This window comes from Biomphalaria glabrata, chromosome 2 (genome assembly GCF_947242115.1).
Source record: "Biomphalaria glabrata chromosome 2, xgBioGlab47.1, whole genome shotgun sequence".
Taxonomy (NCBI): Eukaryota; Metazoa; Mollusca; class Gastropoda; family Planorbidae; genus Biomphalaria; species Biomphalaria glabrata.
This window is the reverse complement of record NC_074712.1, coordinates 372,962-397,275: the sequence shown is the minus strand read 5'-3', so window position 1 is coordinate 397,275 and position 24,314 is coordinate 372,962. Positions and strand designations below refer to the sequence as shown.

Sequence of the window (24,314 nt, the reverse complement as noted above, 5' to 3'; positions counted from 1 at the left end):
GAGTGTGTCCTGTTCTTAGTTGGAAAATTGTAGATTGTTCTTTGCAGGGGAGGAAGTTAATACTGTCCAGTTTGTTAGGTGTAGTCATTTCTTTGTACATGGCTCTGCCTGTGTTTCCTGATGCCCATTGGTTGAGCCACTCCTCTTTATGATTGTTGACTAACACTGACCTTAGGGTGAGGTAGTTAACAGGTCTATCTGGTTGTTCCATAGATGAACCTGCCTTTGATAGCTTATCTGCCTTTTCATTTCCCATGATGAAAATGTGTCCAGGGATCCACTGTAGTGTGATATTGATATTTAATTTTGATATCATCTGATGGATTATCACAATGAGTGTTGTCAACTCTCTTGAGCTGTTTGAGGTGCTGCTGTTAAGTTCTTGAAGAGTAGATTGGGAGTCTGTAAAGACAACAATATCTGATGGTGGTTGCATTCCTTCATATAATTTGTTTTCCACTGTCTGTAGTGCTATGGTAATGTAACATAAAGTAGGTGACCACGGGTACTCAGCCTGAGGTTGGGAGGAGATCTGAATTTGAAGTAGCATTAGGGAAATGTTCAGTTCTTTCAGATGCAGGTTCCCTCACAAAAAAGGCTCTAAATGATGGTAGAAAAGGAAACAATCTCTTATGTATCTACTGTGTCTGTGTCTTTGCCTCTAGGAATTGTTTTCCCTCTCAAGATGTTCACTGTAAAGAGAACAAAAATCAATCAAAACATTTTCATAGTCAGTAAAACACAAAACTTGGCAAAGCTTTACTTAGGGGTTTAGTATAAAAAAAATATTAATTGATATACATAGCTTTTCTTACCTTTTTATTCCATACATCTCTTGATCAATATTTTGGTTTACATTTCATCTTCATGTCAATCTATATCTTCATCATGTTGGTCTACATCTTCATCATGTTGGTCTACATCTTCATCATGTTGGCCTACATCTTCATCATGTTGGTCTACATCTTCATCATGTTGGTCTACATCTTCATCATGTTGGTCTACATCTTCATCATGTTGGTCTACATCTTCATCATGTTGGTCTAAATAAGAATAAGAAAAACTTTTGCCTTGAAAAGGGAAAAAAATTAATTCTATTGCTTTTCTTTTCATGTTCAATAAAACTATTCTGATGATGCAGCTTTGACTTTATGTTTTAACTTAGTATTTTATGAATAAACTTTAAAGAAAAAAAAATACACTCAAGACACCTACTACAGCAGCAAAGAATAACTACCCAAATTAAGTGAAAAAAAATTGTAAGTTTTATTAAGCCTTTAGATTCTAAGGAATTTATTGAAGATTTTCAATTATGCCAAAAAACTATAAATAACTAGCTATTTAGTGTATCTGATGTACAGAATACGGAAAGCTTTAATATTTAGAGTGAAAATTCTGCTATAAAGTTTGTGCTTTTCTAGAAAATAAAATCACAACTTTTTAAGTTCTTTTGCTTGTAGTCCAAACTAATTTGTTTTGTTTAGTTGGCAATAGCAATCTTTCCAAATAGCTACAGAGACTGTCTAGATTGTTTCAAATTCTCTAGGTTTATTCTTTTTATATATTCTTTTATTTGATCTCACTTTCTTTATATTGCTTCAGCCAATCTCTATATTGTTTGCTCTTCTTTTTCTATCCTTATGTATTGTATTTCTTTTAGAATGTACTTAAAAATCAAAATGTAAGCAAAGAGCAAATTATCAAGTTTAAAATTCCCACGAGATAAGATCCAAACAAATGAAAATTCAGTTTGATTACAATTATCCTTAGGATTACCACTATAACAATGACAATATAGATGCAAACAGGAACAACATTCACACACAAAACATATAAACACTCAGTCTTATACAGCCAGTGCTTAATGAACTAAGTTTCTCAGTGATGTGACAAATGACTATGAAACACACTGACAGAAAGTAGAGTAAAAGAATAATAAAATCTTTCTGTTCTAGCCTTAATGAAGAGGAGGCGACCACTTTATCCAGATCTGATGTAACTGGTTTAGTGGCTGCAGATCGTCCTCAAGAATGCATAAATGAGATCAGATAATGTTTCAACATTACTTACATGTACACTGCACTTGTTTGATATTCTTGTCAAATGTTTGACATGTTTTGAATGTTTCTTGAGAGCTGAAGAGAATCTACTTCCTTGACCAAATGTCCAGCAGAATAAATGTCATCAGGCAAGATATGAGCATCAAGATGACCACACACAGTCCAGCACACATATCACATGACCAGGCAGCCATCCATTCTTATGAGAAGACAAAGTCTTAGTGTAGTGACCTCTTTTGCTTGAATTTTTTCTTGTAACTTAGTGCACAAAATAATTGAGAACTGAAATGACTTCAACAAAATATTATGAAAATCTAGGAGACAAAAAAATGCTAAGTAGAGGAAAAATGACAATTATAATACATTTTGTTAATGTTTTATTTCATTTCAGTTCTCTGCAATTCTATAGAATTTGAAGAGTTAGAGCATGAATAAGATAATAATTCCCCTCTCCCTTTTCAAGTTAGTTGTTAGTAACACCAGGTTAGTAGCAACAAAATCATGTAGAAATAGACATGGCTTTATTTAATTTAGTCTGACTGTTGTTGACTTGTAGCACCAAACTGCTGGTAGGCAACTAAACTGTTGAAGGCATAATATATCTTAGCTAATAAGAACTTGAACAACTTCCTAGTGAACGAAACTAAATATAACATTTATAATACTTGTGATCACATGAAATAAATGTAGTAGAGACTTAAGTAATAAAATTTCTTACAATCTAACTCACTACAATAACACAACCTTTCAGTCTTACATTCTGGAGTCGTCTCCCCTAAGACCAAATGACGACAATGCCACTTTTGCATCATTCACATCCAATCGCTAACCTCTTTCCACAGTCACCATAAAAACACACACACACCCACTCCTTAGACTTTGCAATGACCATGTTTTTAATCATACTAGTTACATTTAGCAGACACTCTGGCACATATTGGAAATAATAGTGCTAATATTATGACTAATCAAGCTTTAAAAAACTCTAAATTAGATTCTTATTTCTGTACCTTGATATCTGTCAACAAAAACAACTGATACATTTGAACCTAAGGAAGAACAAAAAGAATCTGAAATATAAAGTTGTGTAACAAAAACTTGAAAGAGTTCAAGGTAACAAAACTTAATACATAGATATAAATTCCAGATATAGGCGAGAACCTAAAAAATTGGAATTTAATTTTGTAGCTTGATATCTGTTAACAAAAAATTAAACTTCAGTAAAAAGAAGTGTGATTAAACATTTCAAATATATAAATTCATATGTTGCTAATGACACTGAAAAAAAAAAGTGTTTCTGGGAGTAATAAACAGAACTACACATTTGTAAAAACACTGCAGATTATGTATAATATATAATAACCATAATCATATATATTTATTTATTTATTTATAACGGTAATCAAAACTAACATAATATAATATAGTATAATATAAAGAGAGAGAGAGAGAGTTGAATGAATACTTGATGTGCTCCAACAGTTAATAGGACACTTGAGGTGCCACATAAGTTAAAAAGACAAGCAGTAGTTAGGACACTTGTGGTGCCCCAACAACTGATAGGACACACATGAGGTGAACAACAGTTGGTATGATGGATGAGGTGCCCAACAATTGATAGGACAGAGTGCCCCAACAATAAGACCATTGAGTTGTTAGGATGAATGAGATGCCCCATGATAGGATACTTTAGGTACCCCAACAGTTAATAGGAGACTTGTGATGACCTAACAGTTGGTAGGAAAGAAGAGGTGCCTTACCAACTGATAGGATATTGAGGTGCCCCAACAGTTATAAGGACATTTGAGGTGCCTAAAAAGGTGCCCTACCAAACAATAGGACAAGAGGTGCCCTACAAATTGATAGGACACTAGAGGTGCTCTACCAATTGATAGGATGCTTGAGGTGCCCTACCAATTGATAGGATATTGACGTGCCCCAACAGTTATAAGGACATTTGAGGTTCCTAAAAAGGTGTTGAAAAACTTGTGGTGACCCAACAGCTGATTGGACAGACTTGAGGTGGACAACAGTTGGTATGATCGATGAGGTGCCTAACAATTGATAGGACATTTGGAATGCCCAAACAATTGATAGAACACTTGGAGTGCCCAAAAATAAGAATATTGAAGTGCCCAACAGTTGTTAGGATAAATGAGATGCCCCAACAAATGATAGGACATTTGAAGTGCTTCAACAATAGATACAATACCTAAGGTGCCTCTAGAGTTAAAAGGATATTTGAGGTGCCCAAACAGTCGTTAGGACACTTGCGGTGCCCCAATAACTGACAGGACACACTTGAGGTACCCAGCAGTTGGTATGAGGGATGAAGTATTCCAACAATTGATGACCATATAGGTGCCCAACAGTTGGAAGGTATTAATATTTTGTTTTTTTGGCACATCAGCACAATTAAGGCTATGTCATGCCCATAATCCCTCAAGGGTTATTCCCCCTTCATAGCTCAAGAGCTAAGTTTTATACGGTTGAGTCATTAAAAACAAGATTCATTCACACCTCAGATGGTGAAAATAGTAAAAATTTACATAAATTAATAAAAATCTATTTTAAATATTACATATTCACAATTGCTTTACCCTATCACAAATCAAACACTGGTAGACAGTTGAAGGATGAAAAAGGTGCCGTAAAAATTGACCTGACACTTCAGTTGCACCAACAATTAATTAGTAAATAGTATATTGAAGTTGGACAGTGATTGTAAATTTTGACACAGGCAGACAATATTTTTATGCCAATGTATATTATATATCTCATCAAGTAATAGTCAGTAATTTTGTGCAGTACAAGTATATATATTGCATTGAAGTTGAACTGCAATTCTAAATTTTGACACAGGCAGACAGTACATTTGTGTATATTATATATCTCATTAGTAAATAGTATGTAAACACTTGAAGACAGTTGAAGGATGAAAAAGTGCCCCAAAAAATCAACCAGACACTTCAGGTGCACCAACAATTAATTAGTAAATAGTATATTGAAGTTGGACAGTGATTGTAAATTTTGACACAGGCAGACAATATTTTTATGCCAATGTATATTATATATCTCATCAAGTAATAGTCAGTAATTATGTGCAGTACAAGTATATATATTGCATTGAAGTTGAACTGCAATTGTAAATTTTGACACAGGCAGACAGTACATTTGTGTATATTATATATCTAATTAGTAAATAGTATGTAAACACTTGTAGACAGTTGAAGGATGAAAAAGTGCCCCAAAAAATCAACCAGACACTTCAGGTGCACCAACAATTAATTAGTAAATAGTATATTGAGGTTGGACAGTGATTGTAAATTTTGACACAGGCAGACAATATTTTTATGCCAATGTATATTATATATCTCATCAAGTATTAGTCAGTAATTTTGTGCAGTACAAGTATATATATTGCATTGAAGTTGGAACTGTAATTGTAAAATTTAACCCAGGCAGACACTACATTTGTATATATTATATATCTCATTAGTAAATAGTATGTAAACACTCCTAGACAGTTGAAAAATGAAAAAGGTGCCCCAAAAATTGACCAGACACTTCAGTTGCACCAACAATTAATTAGTAAATAGTATATTGAATTTGGACAGTGATTGTAAATTTTGACACAGGCAGACAATATTTTTATGCCAATGTATATTATATATCTCATCAAGTAATAGTCAGTAATTTTGTGCAGTACAAGTATATATATTGCATTGAAGTTGAACTGTAATTGTAAAATTTAACCCAGGCAGACAGTACATTTGTGTATATTATATATCTCATTAGTAAATAGTATGTAAACACTCCTAGACAGTTGAAGAATGAAAAAGGTGCCCCAAAAATTGACCAGACACTTCAGGTGCACCAACAATTAACTAGTAAATAGTATATTGAAGTTGGACAGTGATTGTAAATTTTGACACAGGCAGACAATATTTTTATGCCAATGTATATTATATATCTCATCAAGTAATAGTCAGTAATTATGTGCAGTACAAGTATATATATTGCATTGTAGTTGAACTGCAATTGTAAATTTTGACACAGGCAGACAGTACATTTGTGTATATTATATATCTCATTAGTAAATAGTATGTAAACACTTGTAGACAGTTGAAGGATGAAAAAGTGCCCCAAAAAATCAACCAGACACTTCAGGTGCACCAACAATTAATTAGTAAATAGTATATTGAAGTTGGACAGTGATTGTAAATTTTGACACAGGCAGACAATATTTTTATGCCAATGTATATTAAATATCTCATCAAGTAATAGTCAGTAATTATGTGCAGTACAAGTATATATATTGCATTGAAGTTGAACTGTAATTGTAAAATTTAACCCAGGCAGACAGTACATTTGTGTATATTATATATCTCATTAGTAAATAGTATGTAAACACTCCTAGACAGTTGAAGAATGAAAAAGGTGCCCCAAAAATTGACCAGACACTTCAGGTGCACCAACAATTAACTAGTAAATAGTATATTGAAGTTGGACAGTGATTGTAAATTTTGACACAGGCAGACAATATTTTTATGCCAATGTATATTATATATCTCATCAAGTAATAGTCAGTAATTATGTGCAGTACAAGTATATATATTGCATTGTAGTTGAACTGCAATTGTAAATTTTGACACAGGCAGACAGTACATTTGTGTATATTATATATCTCATTAGTAAATAGTATGTAAACACTTGTAGACAGTTGAAGGATGAAAAAGTGCCCCAAAAAATCAACCAGACACTTCAGGTGCACCAACAATTAATTAGTAAATAGTATATTGAAGTTGGACAGTGATTGTAAATTTTGACACAGGCAGACAATATTTTTATGCCAATGTATATTAAATATCTCATCAAGTAATAGTCAGTAATTATGTGCAGTACAAGTATATATATTGCATTGAAGTTGAACTGTAATTGTAAAATTTAACCCAGGCAGACAGTACATTTGTGTATATTATATATCTCATTAGTAAATAGTATGTAAACACTCCTAGACAGTTGAAGAATGAAAAAGGTGCCCCAAAAATTGACCAGACACTTCAGGTGCACCAACAATTAACTAGTAAATAGTATATTGAAGTTGGACAGTGATTGTAAATTTTGACACAGGCAGACAATATTTTTATGCCAATGTATATTATATATCTCATCAAGTAATAGTCAATAATTATGTGCAGTACAAGTATATATATTGCATTGTAGTTGAACTGCAATTGTAAATTTTGACACAGGCAGACAGTACATTTGTGTATATTATATATCTCATTAGTAAATAGTATGTAAACACTTGTAGACAGTTGAAGGATGAAAAAGTGCCCCAAAAAATCAACCAGACACTTCAGGTGCACCAACAATTAATTAGTAAATAGTATATTGAAGTTGGACAGTGATTGTAAATTTTGACACAGGCAGACAATATTTTTATGCCAATGTATATTTTTATCTCATCAAGTAATAGTCAGTAATTTTGTGCAGTACAAGTATATATATTGCATTGAAGTTGAACTGTAATTGTAAAATTTAACCCAGGCAGACACTACATTTGTGTATATTATATATCTCATTAGTAAATAGTATGTAAACACTCCTATACAGTTGAAAAATGAAAAAGGTGCCCCAAAAATTGACCAGACACTTCAGTTGCACCAACAATTAATTAGTAAATAGTATATTGAAGTTGGACAGTGATTGTAAATTTTGACACAGGCAGACAATATTTTTATGCCAATGTATATTATATATCTCATCAAGTAATAGTCAGTAATTTTGTGCAGTACAAGTATATATATTGCATTGAAGTTGAACTGTAATTGTAAATTTTGACACCGGCAGACAGTACATTTGTGTATATTATATATCTCATCAAATAATAGTAATTTTGTGCAGTACAAGTATATATATTGTATTGAAGTTGGACAGTAATTGTAAATTTGGACTCAGGCAGTAATTTTGTGCTGATATATATTATATAACTCAAGTAACAGTATATATATTTATATATACATTCTATTGAAGTTGGACAGTGAAAAGATTAAGAAGCACTCTTCAAAGTGATGAGCTATATCAGTGCTAGTATTCAATGACATTACAGGAAGATAATCAGTATTGAAATATATTACTGATAATTTTGATTTTCATTTTTAATGTTTATGTTCTATATTTAGAAAGCTGTTGATAGTATTGTTCTTGTCAAAATTTGGTATCACTGATATTGTGTCCTTGTTAAATTTTGTCTTTTTTCAATGTGTAAAAAATATATATATATATGATCAGAACATAAGGTTTTAGAGGTCGCAGATTTAACACTGTAGATTTTTGTGTTTAGACTATTGTTTATTTTAATGTTTACATTGTATTAATATTGTGCACAATTTCTTGGGGTCTTTAAGTCATTTTTATTTATATTTGTAAGTATATGTAGTATTTCTTGAAAATTTTCTGTCTTTTCCCTGCTGTGCTTGTTTGTTTTTATATATAGACCAAATCATGCTTTTGGAACAGGGTGTGCTTTAGGGTAAGAGAGTGAGGTCAATGTGTTGCTCGAATCCTCCTCAATTTAATCAAAGTTTTCAGTGCACTGAGTCATCATATCATCATTTATATAATTGTAACATTTTGGTATAAACTTTGTTACATTTTTTTTTTACATTATAATATTTTATTAATTTTGTTTTCTCTTTCTATATGACAAAATAATATATTGTAAAGACATAATAATTGATTATGACATTGATTATTAGATTGTTGACAATTTAGTGTGTTATGTTAATCACAATAGTATTGGCTTGATAATATTGTCATTGATTGTAAACTATAAAAGATATTAGATATCATTATTATCTATAAAAAAGTATAGAATGCATTGGTACATTTGATAAGTATTAATAGATACATGGATGGATATACTGAAGTAAAGAAAGTAGCTGAATTGTTTGGTCTTAAAGATGAAGAAAAGAAAGATGTTTTGACATAAATGGAAAGGAAAGAAAATCAAGTTGATATTTTAAAGAGTTGGCGAGAGCACAAAGAGAAGAGAGAAATGCAACTAGATGCTGAAAGAAATTAAAAGGAAGCAAAACCAGACAAAGAATCAGAAATTTAAAAAAAAAAAAAAAACTGAAAAATAAAAGCTGCAATTCCAAACAAGGGAGACAAAACAGAAACTACCAAGCGTGAACATATAGAGAATATTTACAAAGCACAAAGAGAAGAGAGAAATGCAACTAGATGCTGAAAGAAATTAAAAGGAAGCAAAACCAGACAAAGAATCAGAAATTTAAAAAAAAAACAACAACTGAAAAATAAAAGCTGCAATTCCAAACAAGGGAGACAAAACAGAAACTACCAAGCGTGAACATATAGAGAATATTTACAAAGCACAAAGAGAAGAGAGAAATGCAACTAGATGCTGAAAGAAATTAAAAGGAAGCAAAACCAGACAAAGAATCAGAAATTTAAAAAAAAAACAACAACTGAAAAATAAAAGCTGCAATTCCAAACAAGGGAGACAAAACAGAAACTACCAAGCGTGAACATATAGAGAATATTTACAAAGCACAAAGAGAAGAGAGAAATGCAACTAGATGCTGAAAGAAATTAAAAGGAAGCAAAACCAGACAAAGAATCAGAAATTTAAAAAAAAAACAACAACTGAAAAATAAAAGCTGCAATTCCAAACAAGGGAGACAAAACAGAAACTACCAAGCGTGAACATATAGAGAATATTTACAAAGCACAAAGAGAAGAGAGAAATGCAACTAGATGCTGAAAGAAATTAAAAGGAAGCAAAACCAGACAAAGAATCAGAAATTAAAAAAAAAAAAAAAAACTGAAAAATAAAAGCTGCAATTCCAAACAAGGGAGACAAAACAGAAACTACCAAGCGTGAACATATAGAGAATATTTACAAAGCACAAAGAGAAGAGAGAAATGCAACTAGATGCTGAAAGAAATTAAAAGGAAGCAAAACCAGACAAAGAATCAGAAATTTAAAAAAAAAACAACAACTGAAAAATAAAAGCTGCAATTCCAAACAAGGGAGACAAAACAGAAACTACCAAGCGTGAACATATAGAGAATATTTACAAAGCACAAAGAGAAGAGAGAAATGCAACTAGATGCTGAAAGAAATTAAAAGGAAGCAAAACCAGACAAAGAATCAGAAATTTAAAAAAAAAAAAAAACTGAAAAATAAAAGCTGCAATTCCAAACAAGGGAGACAAAACAGAAACTACCAAGCGTGAACATATAGAGAATATTTACAAAGCACAAAGAGAAGAGAGAAATGCAACTAGATGCTGAAAGAAATTAAAAGGAAGCAAAACCAGACAAAGAATCAGAAATTTAAAAAAAAAAAAAAACTGAAAAATAAAAGCTGCAATTCCAAACAAGGGAGACAAAACAGAAACTACCAAGCGAGAGCATAAAGAGAATATTTATAGGCAAAAAAATGAGGGTCCTTAAAGAAACTGATGAAATACTGAAGTTATTTTCAGACTATCTGTAAAACTTGCAATTACAATGAAGATACTTGTTCTAATATATTCATATGTAAACTAAGAGGCAAGACTTTGAGTGTTATTAACTCATTAATAGAGAGAACAAAGAAAGAAATGCATCCTGTTAAAAGCAATATTATTGGAATCTAGATCACCAAAGAGAAATTTATTATCAACATTAAAGACAAGAATCTAATTCTCCAAAAATATAATGTACCAAGAAATAGATAAGGAATTGGAAATCAGAATAGGTAACAAAGCAATAATGTTAATACAAATGAAGTTCAAGCAACAGTGTATAATATTGAACTAGAACTATAATTTTTTCCAACATATGTTAATGGTGTACTAGTGAAATATACCACAGTCGCTAATGATAAACATGTTAAAACAAGATACTATGACAGGTATAACTAAGAAAATATAACAGGTATAACTAAGATAATATGACATGTAAAACTAAGGAAATATGACAGGTAAAACTAAGAAAATATGACAGGTAAAACTAAGAAAATATGATGGGTAACAGTAAGAAAATTATGCTGGCAAAACAACAATATATCATGTCCAATAGCATTTATTGACTGCCCATGGATAACAGAAAGAATCACAGCTATGGTGATGAAAAATGTTTGTCCCCTGATTATTGGAAATATTCACTGTTACCATGTTCATCTTTCACCTCACCAAAAAAGACTGCTTTTGGCATACGTTCATCACCCATATGGAATACATGCCCTGCCCAGCATAACTGTCAGACCAAAAGAAGTCTCTCTATTTATAAGACACAGAAGAGAGCACATGGTTGCATGCGGCTTCAGGGTGAGAACGCTAGAGGTCACTTACAAAGGCAATAATAACTACTGAATTGATGATAGAACTACTCCTGGCTACTCTCCATTTGAATTGATAATTGGATGCAATCCAAAGAGTCCTTTAACAATATTTTTTTAAAAGTTAATTGGAGGCTATATGTTATTAAAGAATGAATTTGAATTTGTAAATAAAGTAAGAGAAAACAGTTATTTTACTTCTAAAGTAGCAAGAGCTAATTCAGATAAGCAATGAAGAAGACAAAGGAACATAAAAAGTTAACACTGCAACATGAGAAGGCTGATAGAAGATTAAGTTTTTGTGTGGTTGGATTACTGGAAAAATTTAAAGATCTGAAATGGAACTTTATAATTATAAAAAAAAAATATGAAATGGAACTTTATAATTATAAAAAAAAAAAAAGTCAATTATATGATCAATATTCATGTCGATGGAAATGTGGTTCAGTCTTAGGTTTAGTACTATTTTTAATGTACATAAATAATTTACCAAATTGCATAAGTTCAGGAACAAAAGTCAGATTGTTTCCAGACAATTGAATAATATATAAAACAATAAAAACAACTCAAGATACAGAAATTTTACAAAGAAAATTAGATGAATTACAAAAAAGGGAATCACATTGGAGCATGTCTTTACATCCAGAAAAATGTCAGTTATTTATAGTAACAAAAAAACTAAAACATATTAATTTCAATTATCTCATTTATGGCAATAACTCAAGCTCAGATAGGAAAAACCTACCAAGTGTGCAGCCAAACATTAAGGACTCACCACCCACAAAGGAAAAGTCCTAAGCTAATGACAGTAAATTTATCAATTAAATGTGTTTCTCCACAACTACTTAATTGCAAGTGCAAATGTTGATTAGTGTGCGTTGCATCACGAGCGGCGATATTTCCTTTGATGGACAGGTTCTTATGTTCCTTGAGTGTGACTTAATTATTGTTACAAACCTTCCATCGGAATATAAATGAAGACGTCTAACACAGTTATACATCCTTATGAATTTCTTTTTTAAGCACTCAAAGAATGATTTCACTGGGAATCGCAAATACATTTTGATCACCACATTAAGTGCAGAGATGAAAAATCTGCGAATTATCACATATTTGTACACAAACGTTTGTAGATATCCTCATCACAATTAAATAGAGATGTTTCGAAACATCACTGGTTACATCACTTCACAATGTCTCAGTGGATGAGAGATGAGCGTGATACAAACGACACAAATCCCAACTGTTCCTGCACAATCATATACATCTGATGGCTTCTATTTTCATCCTTTTTTTTTTAACATTTGTTTTGCAAACGTGCATCAGTTGAATAGCTGGAGCCCAATAAAAAGTTTCAGGCTTGCATTTTCGGCTGACTCCTGTTTTGAGCTTGTCGACCGACAACTTCATTTTGATGAACTGACTGTAACAATATTTTTGATGACGTCGTGTTCAAGCTATTGAAGGTGGTCTACAAGCATCCGGTTTGAGGGCTGAAGCAGCCTCACAAACTTCGCACTCAACTAATGTCGAGTGAGTTGAATCAGCCTCAAAGCTTGCACTCAACTAATTATGTCCCAACTATTATTCAACTGAACTGAAATAACCGGTTATTTCACAAACTCATTCTTCTATGATATTTTTATAATGCCTTTAAACATTCCAAGTTATGATGATGCTTTGTCCAAGGCATTGTAGCACGTGAAAAAAGCAAAACAAGAAAAAGGATGTGCACTGCTGGGTTGTCTACAAATGCACACAGACATAACCAACTATTTTGTCTTGGATCAACAATTCAATTGATGACTATTAATACATCTAGTCCTCAGCTAAAAATCCTCATGTTTAAAACATAATACAATATCCTTTCCTATAAGTACAAAGATGGCCACCGAGACCGATCTTCTTTGAAAAAGTCCTCAACTACATCCTTTTAACATGAAGATGGCTAAAGAGCCCAGTCTTCACTTTTAAAATTCCTACGTTAATCATTCCTATGAACACGAAGATGGCTAAGGAGTCCAGTCTTCGCTTTAAAAATTCCTCCATTAATCATTCCTATAAACACGAAGATGGCTAAGGAGTCCAGTCTTCGATTTTAAAATTCCTCCATTAATCATTCCTATAAACACGAAGATGGCTAAGGAGTCCAGTCTTCGCTTTTAAAAGTCCTCCATTAATCCTTCCTATGAACACGAAGATGGCTAAAGAGTCCAGTCTTCGCTTTTGAAAAGTCCTAAGCTAAACATAGTAAAGTCATCAATTAAATGTGTTTTCTCCGCAACTATTTAGTTGGTCTGCAAGTACAAATGTTGATTAGTGTGCGTTGCATCACGAGCGGCGATATTTCCTTTGATGGACAGGTTCTTATGTTCCTTGAGTGTGACTTAATTATTGTTACAAACCTTCCATCGGAATATAAATGAAGACGTCTAACACAGTTATACATCCTTATGAATTTCTTTTTTAAGCACTCAAAGAATGATTTCACTGGGAATCGCAAATACATTTTGATCACCACATTAAGTGCAGAGATGAAAAATCTGCGAATTATCACATATTTGTACACAAACGTTTGTAGATATCCTCATCACAATTAAATAGAGATGTTTCGAAACATCACTGGTTACATCGCTTCACAATGTCTCAGTGGATGAGAGATGAGCGTGATACAAACGACACAAATCCCAACTGTTCCTGCACAATCATATACATCTGATGGCTTCTATTTTCATCCTTTTTTTTTTAACATTTGTTTTGCAAACGTGCATCAGTTGAATAGCTGGAGCCCAATAAAAAGTTTCAGGCTTGCATTTTCGGCTGACTCCTGTTTTGAGCTTGTCGACCGACAACTTCATTTTGATGAACTGACTGTAACAATATTTTTGATGACGTCATGTTCAAGCTATTGAAGGTGGTCTACAAGCATCCGGTTTGAGGGCTGAAGCAGCCTCACAAACTTCGCACTCAACTAATGTCGAGTGAGTTGAATCAGCCTCAAAGCTTGCACTCAACTAATTATGTCCCAACTATTATTCAACTGAACTGAAATAACCGGTTATTTCACAAACTCATTCTTCTATGATATTTTTATAATGCCTTTAAACATTCCAAGTTATGATGATGCTTTGTCCAAGGCATTGTAGCACGTGAAAAAAGCAAAACAAGAAAAAGGATGTGCACTGCTGGGTTGTCTACAAATGCACACAGACATAACCAACTATTTTGTCTTGGATCAACAATTCAATTGATGACTATTAATACATCTAGTCCTCAGCTAAAAATCCTCATGTTTAAAACATAATACAATATCCTTTCCTATAAGTACAAAGATGGCCACCGAGACCGATCTTCTTTGAAAAAGTCCTCAACTACATCCTTTTAACATGAAGATGGCTAAAGAGCCCAGTCTTCACTTTTAAAATTCCTACGTTAATCATTCCTATGAACACGAAGATGGCTAAGGAGTCCAGTCTTCGCTTTTAAAATTCCTCCATTAATCATTCCTATAAACACGAAGATGGCTAAGGAGTCCAGTCTTCGATTTTAAAAGTCCTCCATTAATCCTTCCTATGAACACGAAGATGGCTAAAGAGTCCAGTCTTCGCTTTTGAAAAGTCCTAAGCTAAACATAGTAAAGTCATCAATTAAATGTGTTTTCTCCGCAACTATTTAGTTGGTCTGCAAGTTCAAATGTTGATTAGTGTGCGTTGCATCACGAGCGGCGATATTTCCTTTGATGGACAGGTTCTTATGTTCCTTGAGTGTGACTTAATTATTGTTACAAACCTTCCATCGGAATATAAATGAAGACGTCTAACACAGTTATACATCCTTATGAATTTCTTTTTTAAGCACTCAAAGAATGATTTCACTGGGAATCGCAAATACATTTTGATCACCACATTAAGTGCAGAGATGAAAAATCTGCGAATTATCACATATTTGTACACAAACGTTTGTAGATATCCTCATCACAATTAAATAGAGATGTTTCGAAACATCACTGGTTACATCACTTCACAATGTCTCAGTGGATGAGAGATGAGCGTGATACAAACGACACAAATCCCAACTGTTCCTGCACAATCATATACATCTGATGGCTTCTATTTTCATCCTTTTTTTTTTAACATTTGTTTTGCAAACGTGCATCAGTTGAATAGCTGGAGCCCAATAAAAAGTTTCAGGCTTGCATTTTCGGCTGACTCCTGTTTTGAGCTTGTCGACCGACAACTTCATTTTGATGAACTGACTGTAACAATATTTTTGATGACGTCGTGTTCAAGCTATTGAAGGTGGTCTACAAGCATCCGGTTTGAGGGCTGAAGCAGCCTCACAAACTTCGCACTCAACTAATGTCGAGTGAGTTGAATCAGCCTCAAAGCTTGCACTCAACTAATTATGTCCCAACTATTATTCAACTGAACTGAAATAACCGGTTATTTCACAAACTCATTCTTCTATGATATTTTTATAATGCCTTTAAACATTCCAAGTTATGATGATGCTTTGTCCAAGGCATTGTAGCACGTGAAAAAAGCAAAACAAGAAAAAGGATGTGCACTGCTGGGTTGTCTACAAATGCACACAGACATAACCAACTATTTTGTCTTGGATCAACAATTCAATTGATGACTATTAATACATCTAGTCCTCAGCTAAAAATCCTCATGTTTAAAACATAATACAATATCCTTTCCTATAAGTACAAAGATGGCCACCGAGACCGATCTTCTTTGAAAAAGTCCTCAACTACATCCTTTTAACATGAAGATGGCTAAAGAGCCCAGTCTTCACTTTTAAAATTCCTACGTTAATCATTCCTATGAACACGAAGATGGCTAAGGAGTCCAGTCTTCGCTTTTAAAATTCCTCCATTAATCATTCCTATAAACACGAAGATGGCTAAGGAGTCCAGTCTTCGATTTTAAAAGTCCTCCATTAATCCTTCCTATGAACACGAAGATGGCTAAAGAGTCCAGTCTTCGCTTTTGAAAAGTCCTAAGCTAAACATAGTAAAGTCATCAATTAAATGTGTTTTCTCCGCAACTATTTAGTTGGTCTGCAAGTTCAAATGTTGATTAGTGTGCGTTGCATCACGAGCGGCGATATTTCCTTTGATGGACAGGTTCTTATGTTCCTTGAGTGTGACTTAATTATTGTTACAAACCTTCCATCGGAATATAAATGAAGACGTCTAACACAGTTATACATCCTTATGAATTTCTTTTTTAAGCACTCAAAGAATGATTTCACTGGGAATCGCAAATACATTTTGATCACCACATTAAGTGCAGAGATGAAAAATCTGCGAATTATCACATATTTGTACACAAACGTTTGTAGATATCCTCATCACAATTAAATAGAGATGTTTCGAAACATCACTGGTTACATCGCTTCACAATGTCTCAGTGGATGAGAGATGAGCGTGATACAAACGACACAAATCCCAACTGTTCCTGCACAATCATATACATCTGATGGCTTCTATTTTCATCCTTTTTTTTTTAACATTTGTTTTGCAAACGTGCATCAGTTGAATAGCTGGAGCCCAATAAAAAGTTTCAGGCTTGCATTTTCGGCTGACTCCTGTTTTGAGCTTGTCGACCGACAACTTCATTTTGATGAACTGACTGTAACAATATTTTTGATGACGTCGTGTTCAAGCTATTGAAGGTGGTCTACAAGCATCCGGTTTGAGGGCTGAAGCAGCCTCACAAACTTCGCACTCAACTAATGTCGAGTGAGTTGAATCAGCCTCAAAGCTTGCACTCAACTAATTATGTCCCAACTATTATTCAACTGAACTGAAATAACCGGTTATTTCACAAACTCATTCTTCTATGATATTTTTATAATGCCTTTAAACATTCCAAGTTATGATGATGCTTTGTCCAAGGCATTGTAGCACGTGAAAAAAGCAAAACAAGAAAAAGGATGTGCACTGCTGGGTTGTCTACAAATGCACACAGACATAACCAACTATTTTGTCTTGGATCAACAATTCAATTGATGACTATTAATACATCTAGTCCTCAGCTAAAAATCCTCATGTTTAAAACATAATACAATATCCTTTCCTATAAGTACAAAGATGGCCACCGAGACCGATCTTCTTTGAAAAAGTCCTCAACTACATCCTTTTAACATGAAGATGGCTAAAGAGCCCAGTCTTCACTTTTAAAATTCCTACGTTAATCATTCCTATGAACACGAAGATGGCTAAGGAGTCCAGTCTTCGCTTTTAAAATTCCTCCATTAATCATTCCTATAAACACGAAGATGGCTAAGGAGTCCAGTCTTCGATTTTAAAAGTCCTCCATTAATCCTTCCTATGAACACGAAGATGGCTAAAGAGTCCAGTCTTCGCTTTTGAAAAGTCCTAAGCTAAACATAGTAAAGTCATCAATTAAATGTGTTTTCTCCGCAACTATTTAGTTGGTCTGCAAGTTCAAATGTTGATTAGTGTGCGTTGCATCACGAGCGGCGATATTTCCTTTGATGGACAGGTTCTTATGTTCCTTGAGTGTGACTTAATTATTGTTACAAACCTTCCATCGGAATATAAATGAAGACGTCTAACACAGTTATACATCCTTATGAATTTCTTTTTTAAGCACTCAAAGAATGATTTCACTGGGAATCGCAAATACATTTTGATCACCACATTAAGTGCAGAGATGAAAAATCTGCGAATTATCACATATTTGTACACAAACGTTTGTAGATATCCTCATCACAATTAAATAGAGATGTTTCGAAACATCACTGGTTACATCGCTTCACAATGTCTCAGTGGATGAGAGATGAGCGTGATACAAACGACACAAATCCCAACTGTTCCTGCACAATCATATACATCTGATGGCTTCTATTTTCATCCTTTTTTTTTTAACATTTGTTTTGCAAACGTGCATCAGTTGAATAGCTGGAGCCCAATAAAAAGTTTCAGGCTTGCATTTTCGGCTGACTCCTGTTTTGAGCTTGTCGACCGACAACTTCATTTTGATGAACTGACTGTAACAATATTTTTGATGACGTCGTGTTCAAGCTATTGAAGGTGGTCTACAAGCATCCGGTTTGAGGGCTGAAGCAGCCTCACAAACTTCGCACTCAACTAATGTCGAGTGAGTTGAATCAGCCTCAAAGCTTGCACTCAACTAATTATGTCCCAACTATTATTCAACTGAACTGAAATAACCGGTTATTTCACAAACTCATTCTTCTATGATATTTTTATAATGCCTTTAAACATTCCAAGTTATGATGATGCTTTGTCCAAGGCATTGTAGCACGTGAAAAAAGCAAAACAAGAAAAAGGATGTGCACTGCTGGGTTGTCTACAAATGCACACAGACATAACCAACTATTTTGTCTTGGATCAACAATTCAATTGATGACTATTAATACATCTAGTCCTCAGCTAAAAATCCTCATGTTTAAAACATAATACAATATCCTTTCCTATAAGTACAAAGATGGCCACCGAGACCGATCTTCTTTGAAAAAGTCCTCAACTACATCCTTTTAACATGAAGATGGCTAAAGAGCCCAGTCTTCACTTTTAAAATTCCTACGTTAATCATTCCTATGAACACGAAGATGGCTAAGGAGTCCAGTCTTCGCTTTTAAAATTCCTCCATTAATCATTCCTATAAACACGAAGATGGCTAAGGAGTCCAGTCTTCGATTTTAAAAGTCCTCCATTAATCCTTCCTATGAACACGAAGATGGCTAAAGAGTCCAGTCTTCGCTTTTGAAAAGTCCTAAGCTAAACATAGTAAAGTCATCAATTAAATGTGTTTTCTCCGCAACTATTTAGTTGGTCTGCAAGTTCAAATGTTGATTAGTGTGCGTTGCATCACGAGCGGCGATATTTCCTTTGATGGACAGGTTCTTATGTTCCTTGAGTGTGACTTAATTATTGTTACAAACCTTCCATCGGAATATAAATGAAGACGTCTAACACAGTTATACATCCTTATGAATTTCTTTTTTAAGCACTCAAAGAATGATTTCACTGGGAATCGCAAATACATTTTGATCACCACATTAAGTGCAGAGATGAAAAATCTGCGAATTATCACATATTTGTACACAAACGTTTGTAGATATCCTCATCACAATTAAATAGAGATGTTTCGAAACATCACTGGTTACATCGCTTCACAATGTCTCAGTGGATGAGAGATGAGCGTGATACAAACGACACAAATCCCAACTGTTCCTGCACAATCATATACATCTGATGGCTTCTATTTTCATCCTTTTTTTTTTAACATTTGTTTTGCAAACGTGCATCAGTTGAATAGCTGGAGCCCAATAAAAAGTTTCAGGCTTGCATTTTCGGCTGACTCCTGTTTTGAGCTTGTCGACCGACAACTTCATTTTGATGAACTGACTGTAACAATATTTTTGATGACGTCGTGTTCAAGCTATTGAAGGTGGTCTACAAGCATCCGGTTTGAGGGCTGAAGCAGCCTCACAAACTTCGCACTCAACTAATGTCGAGTGAGTTGAATCAGCCTCAAAGCTTGCACTCAACTAATTATGTCCCAACTATTATTCAACTGAACTGAAATAACCGGTTATTTCACAAACTCATTCTTCTATGATATTTTTATAATGCCTTTAAACATTCCAAGTTATGATGATGCTTTGTCCAAGGCATTGTAGCACGTGAAAAAAGCAAAACAAGAAAAAGGATGTGCACTGCTGGGTTGTCTACAAATGCACACAGACATAACCAACTATTTTGTCTTGGATCAACAATTCAATTGATGACTATTAATACATCTAGTCCTCAGCTAAAAATCCTCATGTTTAAAACATAATACAATATCCTTTCCTATAAGTACAAAGATGGCCACCGAGACCGATCTTCTTTGAAAAAGTCCTCAACTACATCCTTTTAACATGAAGATGGCTAAAGAGCCCAGTCTTCACTTTTAAAATTCCTACGTTAATCATTCCTATGAACACGAAGATGGCTAAGGAGTCCAGTCTTCGCTTTTAAAATTCCTCCATTAATCATTCCTATAAACACGAAGATGGCTAAGGAGTCCAGTCTTCGATTTTAAAAGTCCTCCATTAATCCTTCCTATGAACACGAAGATGGCTAAAGAGTCCAGTCTTCGCTTTTGAAAAGTCCTAAGCTAAACATAGTAAAGTCATCAATTAAATGTGTTTTCTCCGCAACTATTTAGTTGGTCTGCAAGTTCAAATGTTGATTAGTGTGCGTTGCATCACGAGCGGCGATATTTCCTTTGATGGACAGGTTCTTATGTTCCTTGAGTGTGACTTAATTATTGTTACAAACCTTCCATCGGAATATAAATGAAGACGTCTAACACAGTTATACATCCTTATGAATTTCTTTTTTAAGCACTCAAAGAATGATTTCACTGGGAATCGCAAATACATTTTGATCACCACATTAAGTGCAGAGATGAAAAATCTGCGAATTATCACATATTTGTACACAAACGTTTGTAGATATCCTCATCACAATTAAATAGAGATGTTTCGAAACATCACTGGTTACATCGCTTCACAATGTCTCAGTGGATGAGAGATGAGCGTGATACAAACGACACAAATCCCAACTGTTCCTGCACAATCATATACATCTGATGGCTTCTATTTTCATCCTTTTTTTTTTAACATTTGTTTTGCAAACGTGCATCAGTTGAATAGCTGGAGCCCAATAAAAAGTTTCAGGCTTGCATTTTCGGCTGACTCCTGTTTTGAGCTTGTCGACCGACAACTTCATTTTGATGAACTGACTGTAACAATATTTTTGATGACGTCGTGTTCAAGCTATTGAAGGTGGTCTACAAGCATCCGGTTTGAGGGCTGAAGCAGCCTCACAAACTTCGCACTCAACTAATGTCGAGTGAGTTGAATCAGCCTCAAAGCTTGCACTCAACTAATTATGTCCCAACTATTATTCAACTGAACTGAAATAACCGGTTATTTCACAAACTCATTCTTCTATGATATTTTTATAATGCCTTTAAACATTCCAAGTTATGATGATGCTTTGTCCAAGGCATTGTAGCACGTGAAAAAAGCAAAACAAGAAAAAGGATGTGCACTGCTGGGTTGTCTACAAATGCACACAGACATAACCAACTATTTTGTCTTGGATCAACAATTCAATTGATGACTATTAATACATCTAGTCCTCAGCTAAAAATCCTCATGTTTAAAACATAATACAATATCCTTTCCTATAAGTACAAAGATGGCCACCGAGACCGATCTTCTTTGAAAAAGTCCTCAACTACATCCTTTTAACATGAAGATGGCTAAAGAGCCCAGTCTTCACTTTTAAAATTCCTACGTTAATCATTCCTATGAACACGAAGATGGCTAAGGAGTCCAGTCTTCGCTTTTAAAATTCCTCCATTAATCATTCCTATAAACACGAAGATGGCTAAGGAGTCCAGTCTTCGATTTTAAAAGTCCTCCATTAATCCTTCCTATGAACACGAAGATGGCTAAAGAGTCCAGTCTTCGCTTTTGAAAAGTCCTAAGCTAAACATAGTAAAGTCATCAATTAAATGTGTTTTCTCCGCAACTATTTAGTTGGTCTGCAAGTTCAAATGTTGATTAGTGTGCGTTGCATCACGAGCGGCGATATTTCCTTTGATGGACAGGTTCTTATGTTCCTTGAGTGTGACTTAATTATTGTTACAAACCTTCCATCGGAATATAAATGAAGACGTCTAACACAGTTATACATCCTTATGAATTTCTTTTTTAAGCACTCAAAGAATGATTTCACTGGGAATCGCAAATACATTTTGATCACCACATTAAGTGCAGAGATGAAAAATCTGCGAATTATCACATATTTGTACACAAACGTTTGTAGATATCCTCATCACAATTAAATAGAGATGTTTCGAAACATCACTGGTTACATCGCTTCACAATGTCTCAGTGGATGAGAGATGAGCGTGATACAAACGACACAAATCCCAACTGTTCCTGCACAATCATATACATCTGATGGCTTCTATTTTCATCCTTTTTTTTTTAACATTTGTTTTGCAAACGTGCATCAGTTGAATAGCTGGAGCCCAATAAAAAGTTTCAGGCTTGCATTTTCGGCTGACTCCTGTTTTGAGCTTGTCGACCGACAACTTCATTTTGATGAACTGACTGTAACAATATTTTTGATGACGTCGTGTTCAAGCTATTGAAGGTGGTCTACAAGCATCCGGTTTGAGGGCTGAAGCAGCCTCACAAACTTCGCACTCAACTAATGTCGAGTGAGTTGAATCAGCCTCAAAGCTTGCACTCAACTAATTATGTCCCAACTATTATTCAACTGAACTGAAATAACCGGTTATTTCACAAACTCATTCTTCTATGATATTTTTATAATGCCTTTAAACATTCCAAGTTATGATGATGCTTTGTCCAAGGCATTGTAGCACGTGAAAAAAGCAAAACAAGAAAAAGGATGTGCACTGCTGGGTTGTCTACAAATGCACACAGACATAACCAACTATTTTGTCTTGGATCAACAATTCAATTGATGACTATTAATACATCTAGTCCTCAGCTAAAAATCCTCATGTTTAAAACATAATACAATATCCTTTCCTATAAGTACAAAGATGGCCACCGAGACCGATCTTCTTTGAAAAAGTCCTCAACTACATCCTTTTAACATGAAGATGGCTAAAGAGCCCAGTCTTCACTTTTAAAATTCCTACGTTAATCATTCCTATGAACACGAAGATGGCTAAGGAGTCCAGTCTTCGCTTTAAAAATTCCTCCATTAATCATTCCTATAAACACGAAGATGGCTAAGGAGTCCAGTCTTCGATTTTAAAATTCCTCCATTAATCATTCCTATAAACACGAAGATGGCTAAGGAGTCCAGTCTTCGCTTTTAAAAGTCCTCCATTAATCCTTCCTATGAACACGAAGATGGCTAAAGAGTCCAGTCTTCGCTTTTGAAAAGTCCTAAGCTAAACATAGTAAAGTCATCAATTAAATGTGTTTTCTCCGCAACTATTTAGTTGGTCTGCAAGTACAAATGTTGATTAGTGTGCGTTGCATCACGAGCGGCGATTTGATGGACAGGTTCTTATGTTCCTTGAGTGTGACTTAATTATTGTTACAAACCTTCCATCGGAATATAAATGAAGACGTCTAACACAGTTATACATCCTTATGAATTTCTTTTTTAAGCACTCAAAGAATGATTTCACTGGGAATCGCAAATACATTTTGATCACCACATTAAGTGCAGAGATGAAAAATCTGCGAATTATCACATATTTGTACACAAACGTTTGTAGATATCCTCATCACAATTAAATAGAGATGTTTCGAAACATCACTGGTTACATCGCTTCACAATGTCTCAGTGGATGAGAGATGAGCGTGATACAAACGACACAAATCCCAACTGTTCCTGCACAATCATATACATCTGATGGCTTCTATTTTCATCCTTTTTTTTTTAACATTTGTTTTGCAAACGTGCATCAGTTGAATAGCTGGAGCCCAATAAAAAGTTTCAGGCTTGCATTTTCGGCTGACTCCTGTTTTGAGCTTGTCGACCGACAACTTCATTTTGATGAACTGACTGTAACAATATTTTTGATGACGTCGTGTTCAAGCTATTGAAGGTGGTCTACAAGCATCCGGTTTGAGGGCTGAAGCAGCCTCACAAACTTCGCACTCAACTAATGTCGAGTGAGTTGAATCAGCCTCAAAGCTTGCACTCAACTAATTATGTCCCAACTATTATTCAACTGAACTGAAATAACCGGTTATTTCACAAACTCATTCTTCTATGATATTTTTATAATGCCTTTAAACATTCCAAGTTATGATGATGCTTTGTCCAAGGCATTGTAGCACGTGAA

The 24,314-nt window shown here is 34.2% G+C and overlaps 1 long non-coding RNA gene across 14 annotated transcripts in view; it reads right to left on the bottom strand.

Annotated features, from left to right (window-relative positions):
• LOC129924415 (uncharacterized) overlaps positions 1-24,314 on the bottom strand; it is a 29,763-nt gene continuing 5,449 nt past the window's right edge. For 4 of the 14 annotated variants that reach the window (XR_008776349.1, XR_008776345.1, XR_008776351.1 and 1 more), the window contains exons 6-9: positions 3,071-3,109; positions 2,071-2,351; positions 816-1,043; positions 1-692 (exon numbers count right to left, since the gene is read on the bottom strand). This is a non-coding gene — a long non-coding RNA (uncharacterized LOC129924415). Of the gene's footprint in view, positions 693-815; positions 1,044-2,070; positions 2,352-3,070; positions 3,131-24,314 lie in introns of all 14 variants that reach the window. The other 10 variants (XR_008776352.1, XR_008776355.1, XR_008776350.1 and 7 more) reach the window with 10 other exon arrangements.